The following is a 16755-nucleotide window of genomic DNA, read 5'->3' as shown; positions in this document are numbered from 1 at the left end:
CAAATAACATACAAGGGAATCCCCATAAGGTTAACAGCTGATCTTTCAGCAGAAACTCTGCAAGCCAGAAGGGAGTGGCAGGACATATTTAAAGTGATGAAGGGGGAAAACCTACAACCAAGATTACTCTACCCAGCAAGGATCTCATTCAGATTTGATGGAGAAATTAAAACATTTACAGACAAGCAAAAGCTAAGAGAATGCAGCACCACCAAACCAGCTTTACAACAAATGTTAAAGGAACTTCTCTAGGCAGGAAACACAAGAGAAGGAAAAGACCTACAATAACAAGCCCAAAACAATTAAGAAAATGGTAATAGGAACATACATATCGATAATTACCTTAAATGTAAATGGATTAAATGCTCCAACCAAAAGACATAGACTGGCTGAATGGATACAAAAACAAGACCTGTATATATGCTGTCTACAAGAGATCCACTTCAGACCTAGAGACACATACAGACTGAAAGTGAGGGGATGGAAAAAATATTCCATGCAAATGGAAATCAAAAGAAAGCTGGAGTAGCAATTCTCATATCAGACAAAATAGACTTTAAAACAAAGACTATTACAAGAGACAAAGAAGGACACTACATAATGTTCAAGAGGTCAATCTAAGAAGAAGATAAAACAACTGTAAATATTTATGCACCCAACATAGGAGCATCTCAGTACATAAGGCAAACACTAACAGCCATAAAAAGGGAAAACAAGAGTAACACAATCATAGTAGGGCACTGTAACACCTCACTTTCACCAGTGGACAGATCATCCAAAATGAAAATAAATAAGGAAACACAAGCTTTAAATGATACATTAAACAAGATGGACTTAATTGATATTTATAGGACATTCCATCCGAAAACAACAGAAAACAATTTCTTCTCAAGTACTCATGGAACATTCTCCAGGATAGATCATATCTTGGGTCATAAATCAAGCCTTGGTAAATTAAGAAAATTGAAATCATATCAAGTATCTTTTCTGACCACAATGCTATGACACTAGATACTAATTACAGGAAAAAATCTGTAAAAAACACAAACACATGGAGGCTAAACAATACACTACTTAATAACCAAGAGATCATTGAAGAAATCAAAGAGAAAATCAAAAAATACCTAGAAACAAATGACAATGAAAACACAATGACCTAAAACCTATGGGATGCAGCAAAAGTGGTTCTAAGAGGGAAGTTTATAGCAAAACAATCCTACCTTAAGTAAAAAGAAACATCTAAAATAAACAACCTAACCTTACACCTAAAGCAATTAGAGAAAGAAGAACAAAAAAACCCCAAAGTTAGCGAAGGAAATAAATCATAAAGATCAGAGCAGAAATAAATGAAAAACAAAAGAAGGAAACTATAACAAAGATCAATAAAACTAAAAGCTGGTTCTCTGAGAAGATAAACAAAATTGATAAACCATTAGCCAGACTCACCAAGAAAAAAAGGAAGAAGACGCAAAATAGAATTAGAAACGAACAAGGAGAAGTAACAACTGACACTGCAGAAATACAAAAGATCATGAGAGATTACTACAAGCAACTCTATGCCAATAAAATGGACAACCTGGAAGAAATGGACAAATTCTTAGAAATGCACAACCTTCCGAGACTGAACCAGGAATAAATAGAAAATATGAACAGACCAATCACAAGTACTGAAATTGAAACTGTGATTAAAAATTATCCAACAAACAAAAGCCTAGGACCAGATGGCTTCATAGGAGAATTCTATCAAACATTTAGAGAAGAGGTAACACCTTTCCTTCTTAAACTCTTCCAAAATATAGCAGAGAGAGGAACACTCCCAAACTCATTCTACAAGGCCACCATCACCCTGATACCAAAACCAGACAAAGATGTCACAAAGAAAGAAAACTACTGGCCAATATCACTGATGAACATAGATACAAAATTCCTCAACAAAACACTAGCAAACAGAATCCAACAGCACATTAAAAGGATCATACACAATGATCAAGTGGGGTTTATCCCAGGAATGCAAGGATTCTTCAATATATGCAAATCAATCAATGTGATACACCATATTAACAAATTGAAGGAGAAAAACCATATGCTCATCTCAATAGATGCACAGAAAGCTTTTAACAAAATTCAACATCCATTTATGATAAAAATCCTCCAGAAAGCAGGCATAGCGGCACCTTACCTCAACATAATAAAGGCCATATATGACAAACCCACAGCCAACGTTGTCCTCAATGGTGAAACCATTTCCACTAAGATCAGGAACAAGACAAGGTTGCCCACTCTCACCACTATTATTCAACATAGTTTTGGAAGTTTTAGCCACAGCAATCAGAGAAGAAAAAGAAATAAAAGGAATCCAATTAGGAAAAGAAGAAGTAAAGCTGTCACTCTTTGCAGATGACATGATACTATATGTAGAGAATCCTAAAGATGCTACCAGAAAAGTACTAGAGCTAATCAATGAATTTGGTAAAGTAGCAGGATACAAAATTAATGCACAGAAATCTCTTGCATTCCTATACACTAATGATGAAAAATTTGAAAGTGAAATTAAGAAAACACTCCCATTTACCATTGCAACAAAAAGAATAAAATACCTAGGAATAAACCTACCTAGGGAGACAAAAGATCTCTATGCAGAAAATTATAATACATTGATGAAAGAAACTAAAGATGATACAAATAGATGGAGAGATATACCACGTTCTTGGATTGGAAGAATCAACATTGTGAAAATGACTCTACTACTCAAAGCAATCTACAGATTCAATGCAATCCTTATCAAACTACCACTGGCATTTTTCACAGAACTAGAACAAAAAATTTCACAATTTGTATGGAAACACAAAAGACCCCGAATAGCCAAAGCAATCTTGAGAAAGAAAGAAGGAACTGAAGGAATCAGGCTCCCGGACTTCAGACTATACTACAAAGCTACTGTAATCAAGACAGTATGGTACTAGAACAAAAACAGAAATATAGATCAATGGAACAGGATAGAAAGCCCAGAGATTAACCCATGCACATAGGGTCACCTTATCTTTGATAAAGGAGGCAAAAATATACAGGGGAGAAAAGACAGCCTCTTCAATAAGTGGTGCTGGGAAAACTGGACAGCTACATGTAAAAGAATGAAATTAGAACACTCCCTAACACCATATATAAAAATAAACTCAAAATGGATTAAAGACCTAAATGTAAGGCCAGACACTATCCAACTCTTAGAGGAAAAGATAGGAAGAACACTCTATGATATAGATCACAGCAAGATCCTTTTTGATCCACCTCCTAGAGAAATGGAAATAAAAACAAAAATAAACAAATGGGACCTAATGAAACTTCAAAGCTTTTGCACAGCAAAGGAAACCATAAACAAGACGAAAAGACAACCCTCAGAATGGGAGAAAATATTTGCAAATGAAGTAACTGACAAAGGATTAATGTCCAAAATTTACAAGCAGCCCATGCAGCTCAATATCAAAAAAACAAAAAACCCAATCCAAAAATGGACAGACCCTAAATAGACATTTCTCCAAAGAAGATATACAGACTGTCAACAAACACATGAAAGAATGCTCAACATCATTAATCATTAGAGAAATGCAAATCAAAACTACAATGAGATATCTTCTCACACTGGTCAGAATGGCCATCATCAAAAAATCTACTAACAGTAAATGCTGGAGAGGGTGTGGAGAAAAGGGAACACTCTTGCACTGTTGGTGGGAATGTTAATTGATATAGCCACTATGAGAACAGTATGGAGGTTCCTTAAAAAGCTAAAAATAGAACTACCATACGATCCAGCAATCCCACTACTGGGCATATACCCTGAGAGAACCATAGTTCAAAAAGAATCATGTACCACAATGTTCATTGCAACTCTATTTACAATAGCCAGGACATGGAAGCAACCTAAGTGTCCATTAACAGATGAATGGATAAAGAAAATGTGGCACATATATACAATGGAATATTACTCAGCCATAATAAAAAATGAAATTGAGTTATTTGTAGTGAGATGGATGGACCTAGAGTCTGTTATATAGAGTGAAGTAAGTCAGAAAGAGAAAAACAAATAGCGTATGCTATATATATGGAATCTAAAAAGCAAAACAAAAAATGGTCATGAAGAACCTAGGGGCAAGACGGGAAGAAAGACACAGACCTACTAGAGAATGGACTCGAGGATACGGGGAGGGGGAAGGGTAAGCTGGGACAAAGTGAGAGAGTGTCATGGACACATATACACTACCAAATGTAAAAGAGATAGTTAGTGGGAAGCAGCCGCCTAGCACAGGGAGATCAGCTCCGTGCTTTGTGTCCACTTAGAGGGGTAGGATAGGGAGGGTGGGAGGGAGACGCAAGAGGGAGGAGATATGGGGATAAATGTTTATGTATAGCTGATTCACTTTTTTATAAAGCAGAAAGTAACATACCATTGTAAAGCAATTATACTCCAATAAAGATGTTAAAAAAAAAAGGCACTTATAAATGAGCTGCATGAGGCCTGTGGGCTTGAGGGTGCTTATCTCTACTATAAACTCTTTTGTCTGCACTCTTGTAGTCAGCCTACTATGTTAGCTTTGCCAGATGCATATCCTTGATCTTAAATTATCTATAGCAGTGGTTCTCAAACTGTGAGCTCTTAGGATCGATTTATATTCTTCAAAATTATTAAGAACCCCAAAGAGCTTTTGCTTATATAGGCTATAACTACTGATAGTTATCATATTAAAAGTTAAAAGAGAAAAGTATTTAAAATATTTAATCCACTTAAAATAACAATAATAAACTCATTACGTGTTAATATAACAGAATTTTTATTTAAAAAATAGCTCGATTTTCCAAGACAAAAATATGAGAAAAATGGCACTGCGTTATAGTTTTGCAAATGTCTTTAATATATAGCTTAATAGAAGACAGCTGGATTCTCATATCTGCTTTTCTATTAAACTTTTTGTTTTGGTTAAAGTACATGAAGAAAATCTGACATTTACACAGGTATGCAGTTGAAAAAGGAAAGAGTATGGCAATAATATTTCTAGATATTCTCCATTGAAAATACTACTCAACAAGTGGTAGTTTCTTCCAATGTGGAATTTAACCTTATCAATGAACGTTTGGTGCTGTTCCAAGTATTGACAGCTTTCATTATATAATACCAAAAAAATCATATTCATCAATATCAGAACCAACCTCATCATAAAGTCTTTCATTATCTGGGGGCTGTCAAGTTCACAGGGGCACATATACATTTACCACAATTCTAATTTTTCACAATAAATCTCAAATTTTATCATTAACAACAAATACTGTTAGTTGTTTTCCTTGTTTACTTTATACATTTTCAAGATAATGTTTACCAAATACTGATTCTAAATAACCATAGTTTTCAGTCATTCTTTTCAAATAAAATGTTGTTGCATTACAAAAGTGGTGACTTCAGCTTATAAACTGTACAATTGCTCAAGTGTTGTCCCTCAAGATAGCCGTTTTAATTTAGTATGCAGCAAAAGTGCTTATGTGTACTTCTCATTTTGTCATTTAGAATATTACAAAGACAGATACTCAGTGTCAAGATTTTATACAATTTATAATTTTTAATGTTTCATTCAGGGCATTCTTGATGAAACTTGATATTTTCCCCTGTGAATATGTGGCAGTGAAAAATACTATGATACAATGACTCCTATTATAGTTTGATTCCACTAACTTGATTTGCTAAAGTACTAGCAGTTTTAGCGGTTACTGCTTTCACACCATTGGTTTAATTTCACAGACCTCTTGAAAGGATCTTAGAGACCCTCAGGGGTTAACAGACCACACGTTTAAAACCACTGATCTATGCTAATTGTTCTCAAGGGAAGTGTACATAACCAATATCCAAAATAATCTTATCAATCCATACAAAACCAAAAATCACTAATCTATATACTCATGTATGACAGAAGCATGTGGAAGAGGCAATTAACCCAGAAAGGGGGATGAGGGCAACCAAAGGTTTATCAGAGGACATGCCCCTGAGATGAACAAGAAGATGAACAAGAAAAATCCAGGAAAAGACTTCCTGGTAAAGGGGTGGAGGTGCTTGGGAATGGCACCCAAAACAGAGAAAACATATTGTCAAACACCGTGACTGGACACACCATCGTGTATTAGTCAAGATAGGCTAGATCATATTGTGCTAATACACAACTAAATCTCCATAGTTTAGCACATCAAATTTATTTCTCCCTCATTGACTATTACCAGTAGGACAACTCTCTAAGGCAACTGGATCAGCAGTCCAGGCTTGTGTTGTGGCTATGCCATGTGAACATGTGGCTCCAGAATCCATGGCAGAGGAGGAGAAAGCTGCTAATAATAGCTCCACTAATAGAACTGAACAAATATCTGCTAATGCTCCTAGACCATTAGCCATAACCCCTCAAATGGCCGCTTCTAACTTTAAGAGGCTGAGAAATGTGAGAGAGGGCTTGGATATTTGGAGAGCCTTACATTTCTATGGCTTAACCTATTTCCTTAAAAGAGATCCCTGGCACACATAATTTCTAAGAGTAAAGAGTTAAGGCCTCTGTTAATCAACCATAATGATGACTAGTAGAAAGATCCACACTGCAGTTTCAGACCAAAAAGGAGTATAAGTAGAGGACGGGAGATCAGATAAAAAGCAAGAGATTCTTTATGGTATAAAGATCAAAATCTCCCTCTGATATTGGAGAGCTAACTTTTTTCTTTAAATGGGTTAAAGAGGGAAAGAGAAACAGGTACTATGTAGAGAGAAGTCTAGAATTACACAAATTTATATCATAATGCTAATAGAAAAAATGTTATACTAAACTATTATGTAGTTTGTCCCTACTGTGTAAAATATGCATAAAAAGACTAAAAGGAAATACAGGATGATTTCAACAATTAATTCTGGTGATATTTCTATTTTCCATAATGAGCATGTTTACATTGTAACCAAGGGAAAAACTTAAGTTTCATTTTAAAAATGCCAATCTAAATGATAACATTTTCTACAAATAAGTCTGATATTGAGATGAGATCTTCATTAATACAGTGATCATATTTTCCCCCACCTTAAATTGGGATGTGTGGCTTGATATAAATTTGACAAGATTGAAAATTTTGCATTAAACAGTCTTGGAAAATCATATGGCTGCATAGCCACAAAGAAATAAAAAGCTGTAATTATTCTTCTTTAAGCGCAAATGGGACATATTTACATATATGTATATATACATAACATACATATAATGTGTATATACATATACATATGTATATATATATATTTTAACATACATCCTTGCTCTCCACAGAGGTGTTACTGAAATTTGTGTTAATCCAATTTCTGTAAACTGAATTATGTTTTAAATCACCAAAATAGCTTGGTATTTAAATAATGCATTATTTTGAATTATTTTTCTATAGAAGATACACACACACACACACACACACACACACACACACACACACACATATTTGCTTAAAGGATAATAAGCATCTAATTTTTACCTCTGAAATCTGGGCTTTTTTTTTTTTTTCTTTTGCAAACAGGAGAGAACACCTATGTTCTATCATTTCTCCCAGCAGAGGGCACTACAACCCAAGCATCATGCTTCACAAATTAAATCTTTATTTTGGGTAAAGGAGGAATATAAGCTGAGGTGATTTGTGCATATTCTTATCAATTTGTGCCAGACATCAAGTGTGTGGAGACAGACAGCTAACAGCCCAGAGGGCAAACAGTTTTTAATGAGGGTGTCATCACATCTAGGGAAGGTTAAAAATGGTTCTGGGAAGAAGCACAGGTTAAGTTCATTTTTTAAAATCCACTCTTGCAAAGGACAATATCAAGTTCCATGATAAATAAAGATATATCTATTAAGTAATGGATTCTGTTCTAAAAAACACATGATCTAGTGAAGATAAAGTATAAATACCCAGCAAACTCAGATGCAAGATAGCTGTAATAACTGACAGTTTTAGACCTCTAAATACCATTTAATATCTCTGGACACCCCTGAGGCAGACGCCCCTGCAGGAGAAGACATGGCACAGCGGTGTGTGTTTCTTCTTGCACTTCATGCCCAGGGGACAGCAATCTTTGAGGATGTCGGTGCAGACCTCTGCCTGAGGGACACGTAGACGTGCCTATAGGGACAGTAGCTGTTACGGCAAATCCCCTGAGGCAGGGGCAGTGCTCTCTCCTCAGTTGCACCTGCCCAAGTGGATGTAGTAAGTGCAATACTCCTCCTTCTGCTGCTTCTGCCTGGCCTACCAGATGATGGTCAGGCTGCATTGGCTGGCCTGGCTAGCCAGGGAGTAGCTGCAGGTGCTGGTACACTCTAACCCACCCGTGTGCAGGAAGGGCCTGCTGCCCCCATTGCAGGTTTACCACCAAGTATTTTCTGAATTTATATTTGTTCAGAACCATAAACATTGTTATTGAATCTGTTGAAGAAGTACAAAATATATTTGTTGCCTACAAACTTGGAGAGTATAAACTAAATACTATATGAAATATTAGTGGACAAAGCAAGGCAGAACAAAGTTGGGAAGTGTACTTTCTGTCAGCATTCTAAGATGGTAAAATCATATCAAGATGGAATAGTTGTCCCAGAATGATTTAAAGCATGAATGTCAGAATCATCAGACCTGAACTGGAATTCTGTCCCTGCTGCCCAGCTGTATGAATTTGGCAAGTTTCTTAAGCTCCACAAGTCCCCATGTCCTTGTCTACAAAGTAGGAATGATAATAGTACCAAGGCTCATAAATAACATAACGAATGTAAAGTATTTAACACAGTGCCTAGTGCCCCACCATACGTGTACGCGTGCACACACACACACACACACACACACACACACACACCCGCCCCAAATGGTGATCTACTGTTAGAGAAGCTTTAGGGAAGTTTAGGCCTTGATGGAAAGGGAGAATCTGGACAGGTAGAAACCGTGGGAAAAGGCTGGCATTTTGGGTGAGGGGAATAATGAACTTGAACAAAGCAACGATGGTGGTACATTTGAGCACACTAGGAGAGAAATGCACATTAGGGAGCATAGGGATGGGATCTGGCATATGGGGTTAATCTAGAGAAGGGCTTCTCAGCTTTGGAGCCCTAAAGGAGGGAGTGGGATGTGTAGCTATTATAAGGAATCCTCAAATCTATTAGTGCTCCAAACAATGCCTTAAAGTGAATAATATGTATTACTTCCCACTTCCAAATATGTATAGATGCTATTGAAATTCATAAAATATAAATTTACTTAAAAGAACTGTTGAATTAAAGCTATTTTAACATTTATCAAAGAACACCATTCTTCAGGTCTCAACTTAAATCTCACATCCTCAGAGATTTTTCTCCTCATTCCACTACTTGAAATAGTGCCCAGGTCCTCATCACTTTCTGCCCTCATTTGCTTTAATTTGTTTTTTAGCATCAAAACCAACCTGGAATTATGTGTTTATTTGTTTACTCCCTGTCTCCTCTCTTTGTAAGCTACCATGAAGGCAAGGACTTTGTCGTATTCACTACCAAAACACCAGCACCCAGAACAATGCCTCTACATGGTGGGCTTCCAGTAAATATTTGCTGAATAAATGAACAAGTCTACAAAATACTAGATTCAAATGCATGCTACAAGGCAGATAAATTATGTTATATGCATCATCTTTGTCTTCTCAATGAATAATTTAAAGTAAAATTGCAGCAGAAGACTCTTCACTTCCTCTTTATAGTCATCATCAGCCCTTTTCATGAAATGACGATTTCTTATTAATATAAGAGATGCCACAGAAGAATTGGCCCAATTATGACACACATAAGAGGGAAATGAATCTTTGTTCTAAGAGGCGGCAGCTTAATCATGTGAAAGAATATTGCTTTTGAGATATAAGTATATGACCTAACTATTCATTTCAGTGTTGAAACGATAAAGACATTAATCAGAGTTTCCCCTAACCTCACACAGGTTAAACCTCTACCATATTATTTAAAATCAGGTAATATGTATTGTCACTTGGATGCCTAGTCATCTATTACCAATACATTTTGAAGTCCTGCAACCCCAGACACCTTAAGAAAATGATCGTATGTCATGATATTGTTTAAAGGCGTGATAGAAACAAGATCTGTTATTATATATTAAACAAGCGGGTCAGCAAAGGATATACTGAACATTTGATGAGAAATTTGGTGTGATCCAAAGTACTCAATATATAGTATTATGTCAGGAGGCATCTGAATTTTTAATAAAAATGTCATATTATTGTTCCCTGGTCATGTTTATTCATTTCCCTGACCTTTATTCTGACATAATTAGATTACCGCTAATTGTAGGGCAAAAGTTGATAGTTCCATTAAAGTATTTTATGTTACTGAGCTTCCTCTCCCAAGAATTTGACAGGGTTGTTTTCACTTCATTGTCTTCCTATGAGAAGAATGTGAAAATAGTGGTCATGCTGCGCTCTTTTCTTCTCTCTAGTCTGGCTGTTATTATTTAAACACATTACATTAGCAAATTTGCTCTGGTTATTTGGCCACAAATGAATGGTGTGCATTAATATTAATCAAATAGTAATCAAATAAACAATTACACATGGGATAACCTGTTTATCTATATACTCACCTATTACTACATCAGAGTTTCTGATATGTCTGTCCCTAAAACATCCTAAACTCTACCTCTTGCAAATCAAGTAAGATTTTTTACAGTGCTAATGACTTGAATAGTTGCACGTATAACTCCCTTCCACCCACCAAACCATCTGTTAACCTATGAAATTTGTCATGGTTCTCCTAGTAGGACAATCTCATCTACTTTCTTGGAGCCCGGTAAATATGATTCTTCTGTTCCTCTTTTCTCTCTCAATAAATTAACTTTAGGTAAGTCCACAAAGATTCTGTTTCTGCAATTTAAAACTATTGCTGATCTTTTTTAATAAGGTGAATAGGACTTGACTCTAGGCAGAAACCCTAATCACAGGGGATCTTAGGATCACCAACTATCTTAGTCTGGACTTCTTAGAAAACAGAGCCTGAAGCAGAAAGCCTTACTTTGGGGGGCTTGCAATTCTAGGGAAGAAAGAGTGAGGGAAAGGGGCCAATGAGCAGGGAGGTATGGAAAGCAAATGCAATGAGGAAGATTACCAGTCTGGCTAGAGCTTTATATCAAGCTAATACAATATCTTCAGAATATCTATATGAGTTACTGTGTTTCTGCATAGACTGACCAGGGAGAGAGAGGAAGATGAGTTTATCCACCTTCTCCTATCTACCTTTGAACAAAGTTCACCATATAGTGAATCAACAGTGACACACTTTTAGGTTGTACCACCTGGTCCTTCCAGTAGCCATGGGAAATCTAAATCCCAAGACAGCAGTGACAGCATTCATAACACCAGCCACACTGCATGAGGTGAGCTAGTGAGCAGAAGCACGTCAGTGATACTGCCTACCTGTCCATGTATAGGCTTCAATCTCACAGGCCCAGCTGGGCAAGCCAGTGCACCTCCTGTGTGTCTCAGGCAAAGGAAGAGCCCAAATGGGAAGCATGAGGTGTAGTGTAAAGAATGAGACAACATGTTGTCAGTCTTGCTTGAGAATCCCATGAACGAGGGACTGGGAGCAGTCACCCCAATGTGACTGCCTGGCCAAGCAAGCAGAATACCATGAAAACATGGCTCCCACCACAAAGTCATCAGCAAGCTTTCCTCCAACAAAGTCTGAAATTCCTCTTCTATGGTCTATGTTAATGTGTAGGTGCCAGGAAATCTGGAGGATTATTAGGACCAACCAGAGAAAACTATGGTCTAGAATCCAAAGGTTGAACAAAAACTGGGTCTAGTCATAACCCAACAGAACTGGAAGGGAGTAAGCTCATGAAAGAGTATTGCGGCCATTATAAGAAAAACCCCCACTATTTATGGAAATTAAGCTTATAAAAGAAGTAGGGGAATAAGCCACTCTTAATTCTTACCTGTTCAAACTAAGTTCATTAAAGATATCCAACGATTTTGCAGTATTCACTAAAATGAGGCAATGTAAACCAAAGCAAGTAGTACCCCAAAGAATACATACAGATGGCCAACAGGCACATGAAAAAATGCTCAGCATCACTAATCAGAAGAGAAATGCAAATCAAAACCACAATGAGATATTACCTCACACCTGTCAGAATGGCTATCATCAAAAAGACCACAAATAATAAATGTTGGTGGGGATGTGAAGAAAGGGGAACCCTTGTATACTGCTGGTGGGAATGCAAATTGATACAGCCACTGTGGAAAACAGTATGGAGGTTCCTCATAAAACTAAAAAATAGAACCACCATATGATCCAGCAATTCCACTCCTGGGTATATATATCTGAAAAAAAATAAAAACATTAATTTGGAAGGATATATGTACCTCAATGTTTATAACAATATTATTTATCATAGCCAAGATATGGAAGAAGCCTCTGTGTCCATCAACAGATGGATGGGTAAAGAAGATGTGGTATATATATATATATATATATATATATATATATATATATATAAAATATACTCACACACGTGCATACATGCACACACACACCCACAATGGAATACTACTCAGTCATAAAAAAGAATGAAATTTTGCCATTTGCAACATCATGGGTGGACTTGATGGGTATTATGCTTAATAAAGTAAGTCAGAGGAAGACAAGTACTGTAGGATATCACTTATATGTGAAATCTAAAAAATAAAACAAACTAGGGCATATAGCAAAAAAAAAACAGACTCACAGATATAGAGAAAAAACTAGTGGTTACGAGTGAGGAGAGGGAAGAGGGGAGGGGCAAGATAGGAGTTTGAGAGGATTGAGAGGTACATACTACTATGTATAAAATAAATGAGCTACAAAGATATATTGTAAAGCACAGGGAATATAGCTAATATTTTATAATAACTATAAATGGAGTATAACCTTTAAAAATTGTGACTCACTATGTTTTACACCTGAAACTTATAGAATATTGTAAGTCAACTATACCTCAATAAAAAGGAAAACAGTACCTGCACCATGGGAAATGTGAGGCACTGTGAGGTAATGAAAAGAAAACTACTTGGAAGTAAGAAAAACTGGATTCCAGTCCCAATTCTGTTACTCATATTGTGGCTTGAGAAGTTTACTCAACTCCCCTGATCTCAGTTTGCTTTCCAGCTTTGTGCTGTACACTTCACAGTGATGTGAGGATTAAAGGAAACGAAGTACTGAAAATGTTCATTACAGCAACAGGAAATCAGCAAATCTTGTTTAAATCAGAAACTGCTCCTGAACTATATTTTGTCACAAATTTTTTTCTTCTCCAATATTTAACTTTACATGCAAATATGTATACTAGTATCTCTCACCATCTATGTGACATTAATTGGTTGGATCTTGCTATGAATTAGTTATTTTGCTTTGAATGAGTGAATTAGTGAAAAATTCAACTGAGGTGTTACAAACATTCTCTGAAGAATGATTGTTCTCAGGCATCAATATCTGGGCACTGACAATAACTCCTCAATAACAATACTTAACTATTTATTGGGCACTTCTTGTGTAACAGGTGGTAACCTAAGTGCTTAATATAGGTAATCTCATTTAACTTCCTAGTAGCCCTGATGTAGAAACAGGTCAGCTACATAATTTGTAAGACCTAATGAAATGTGAAAACTTGAGGTCCCTTAAGCTTTTTCCTCTAAAAACATTTTTTACTGATGAAACATAATAGGGATATTGGTGTTGCGTGAGTAACATTACAAAATAATAAATGGCAAAATATATAATTATTGCTATCACAATAAATAGCAACACTTTGTAATATATTTGTTATAAAAATTTGGGGTTTACTTTTATAAAAACTCATTTGTTAGCTTATTAAAATTTATACTTTTATCAACCTTGTTTTCAACTGGTATAATTAAAATTTATGTCACTAGCTCTTGGCAAGATCACAATTTTTTTTCTTTTTTAAAAGGTAAACAATTTAGTTAAAAGTTTATTTTATATAAACATAATTTTTGACAGTTGTACATTTACAGAAAAGTGCAGTGTCCATGTCCCCACACAGTTCTCTCTATTGTTACCATCTTACATTAATATGGTTTATTTGTTATAATTATTGAACCAATATTAATACATTATTATTAAATAAAGTCCATACTTTACTCATATTACTTCAGTTTTTTTTTCCTAATGTCCCTTTTCTGTTCTTGGACCCCATCCCAGCTACCATAGTATATTTAATTGTCATGTCTCCTTAGGATCATTTTGTGACAGTTTCTCAAACTTACCTTATTTTGATGACCTTGATAATTTTGAAGAGTACTGGTCAGGTATTTTGTAGAATGTCCCTCAACTAGGGTTTGTCTAATGTTCTTCTCATGATCAGATTGGGGTCACAGGTTTGGGGAAAGGATACCACAGAGGTACAATGTCATTATCAATATGTGCCACTAACGTGATTTATTACCGTTGATGTTGACCTTGTTCAACTGGCTGAGGTAGTGATCGTGTGGTTTCTCCACTGTAAAGTTACTCTTCCTCTTCACCTTCCCAAAGGGTACTCTTTGGAAGGAAGTCACTCTTTGCAGCCTCCCTTAAGGAGTGGAGAGTTACATTCCACTTCCTTGAGAATGGAGTATCTACATAAATTATTAGGAATTCTTCTACATGAGAGATTTGTCTCTTCTCCCTTACTTCTTTTTTTCTTCCAAGCATTTACTTATATCAGTATACACTCATGGATATTTATTTTGTACGTTGAGTTATAATCCAATACTTTGTTGCTCAAATTGTTCCAAACTTAACCTTCGAAGCTCTTTTTTTTTTTTAGTAAATTTATTTATCTTTGGCTGTGTTGGGTCTTCTTTGCTGCACAACGGCTTTCTTTAGTTGTGGCGAGTGGGGGCTACTCTTTGTTGCCGTGCACGGGTGCTTCATTGTGGTGGCTCCTCTTGTTGCGGAGCACGGGCTGTAGGCGCACGGGCTTCAGTAGTTGTGGCATGTGGGCTCAGTAGTTACGGCTCATGGGCTCTAGAGCACAAGCTCGGTAGTTGTGACACACGGGCTTCGGTAGTTGTGACACACGGGCTTCAGTAGTTGTGGCATGTGGGCTCAGTAGTTGTGGTTCGCGGGTTCTAGAGTGCAGGCTCAGTAGTTGTGGCACACAGGCTTAGTTGCTCTGCGGCATGTGGGATCTTCTTGGACCAGGGCTTGAACCCGTATCCCCTGCATTGGCAGGTGGATTCCTTTTTTTTTTAAACATCTTTATTGGAGTATAATTGCTTTAAAATGGTGTGTTAATTTCTCCTTATAACAAAGTGAATCAGCTATACATATACATATATCTCCATATCTCCTCCCTCTTTCGTTCTCCCTCCCACCTTGTTACATTCTTTTTTTTTTCTTTCTTTCTTTCTTTTTATTGGAGTATAATTGCTTTACAATGGTGTGTTAGTTTCTGCTTTATAACAAAGTGAATCAGTTATACATATAAATATGTTCCCATATCTCTTCCATCTTGCGTCTCCCTCCCTCCCACCCTCCCTATCCCACCCCTCCAGGCGGTCACAAAGCACCGAGCTGATCTCCCTGTGTTATGCGGCTGCTTCCCACTAGCTATGGCAGGTGGATTCTTAATCACTGTGCCACCAGGGAAGTCCTAGAAGCTCTTTTAGTTGCCTCCTGTGTCCAAACTAGGTGACATACTACCATCACGTTTTTTTGTTTTGTTTTTTGGGGGGCTTTGTTTGTTTGTTAGCACTTTCTTTCTGGAATTACAAGGTACTGTGAGATCATCTCATGTATTTCCTGTCCCAGTCCTAAACTCAGCCGTTTCTCCATGGAGCCCTGGTGACTTTTATTGGAGAATGGTATTAGAAATCAAGATCTGGGAGCTAAGTGTGTTTGTGGCTACTGTGTTTCCTTGCTTCTAAATCCTCTCAGCTGAAAGAAGGAGGAAATATGCCTACATATATACATACGTAGTATATACATAGTAAATATATGTTTGTATACATATGTGTTATATACTATGTATACATATTTACAAGCATACTGTATACATAGTAAATATATGGGTGTATATGTATATATATATATATATATCCAGTGTATATGTGTCTACAAATATCTCTCTGTGTAGCAATTTGTATCCATATTAAACTAAACATGAATTCATACTTATCTCTCTAAACCTAATCCATTACCACATGGATCTTTCTAGTCTTAAAATTTTTGAGAATTTTTAATTTTGAGAAAGCTCTTTTCACTGATGCGACTGCTACTTGACCTCTTAAGAGTATTTTATACAATCTGACATTTAGATAAATTTCTAATAAATTATTTAAAAATATAAGTTTTAGTATCTCTAGAGCTGATGATTCTCATATAACTAAAAAGATTTTTCTAAAAAGAGTTAACTTTTCATAGAAATCAGTTCTGAGTAAGTCTGAAATTAATTTTAAGTTCAAATTTATACAATGAAATTTTAATGTTTCTTCAGACATTTCTTGTAACTTGTGGAAGCCATACAAAAAATTGAAAGTGGCATCATGATTTGTATATAATTCAAAATGCCTATACAAAGAAAACTTAATTAAAAAAAATTTTTGTTTGTTTGTTTGTTTTTCTTTTTTTGCAGTACGCGGGCCTCTCACTGTTGTGACCTCTCCCATTGCGGAGCACAGGTTCCGGACGCCCAGGTTCAGTGGCCATGGCTCAC

This window comes from Tursiops truncatus, chromosome 5, assembly GCF_011762595.2.
Source record: "Tursiops truncatus isolate mTurTru1 chromosome 5, mTurTru1.mat.Y, whole genome shotgun sequence".
Taxonomy (NCBI): Eukaryota; Metazoa; Chordata; class Mammalia; order Artiodactyla; family Delphinidae; genus Tursiops; species Tursiops truncatus.
Note: the sequence above shows the minus strand (reverse complement) of the source record.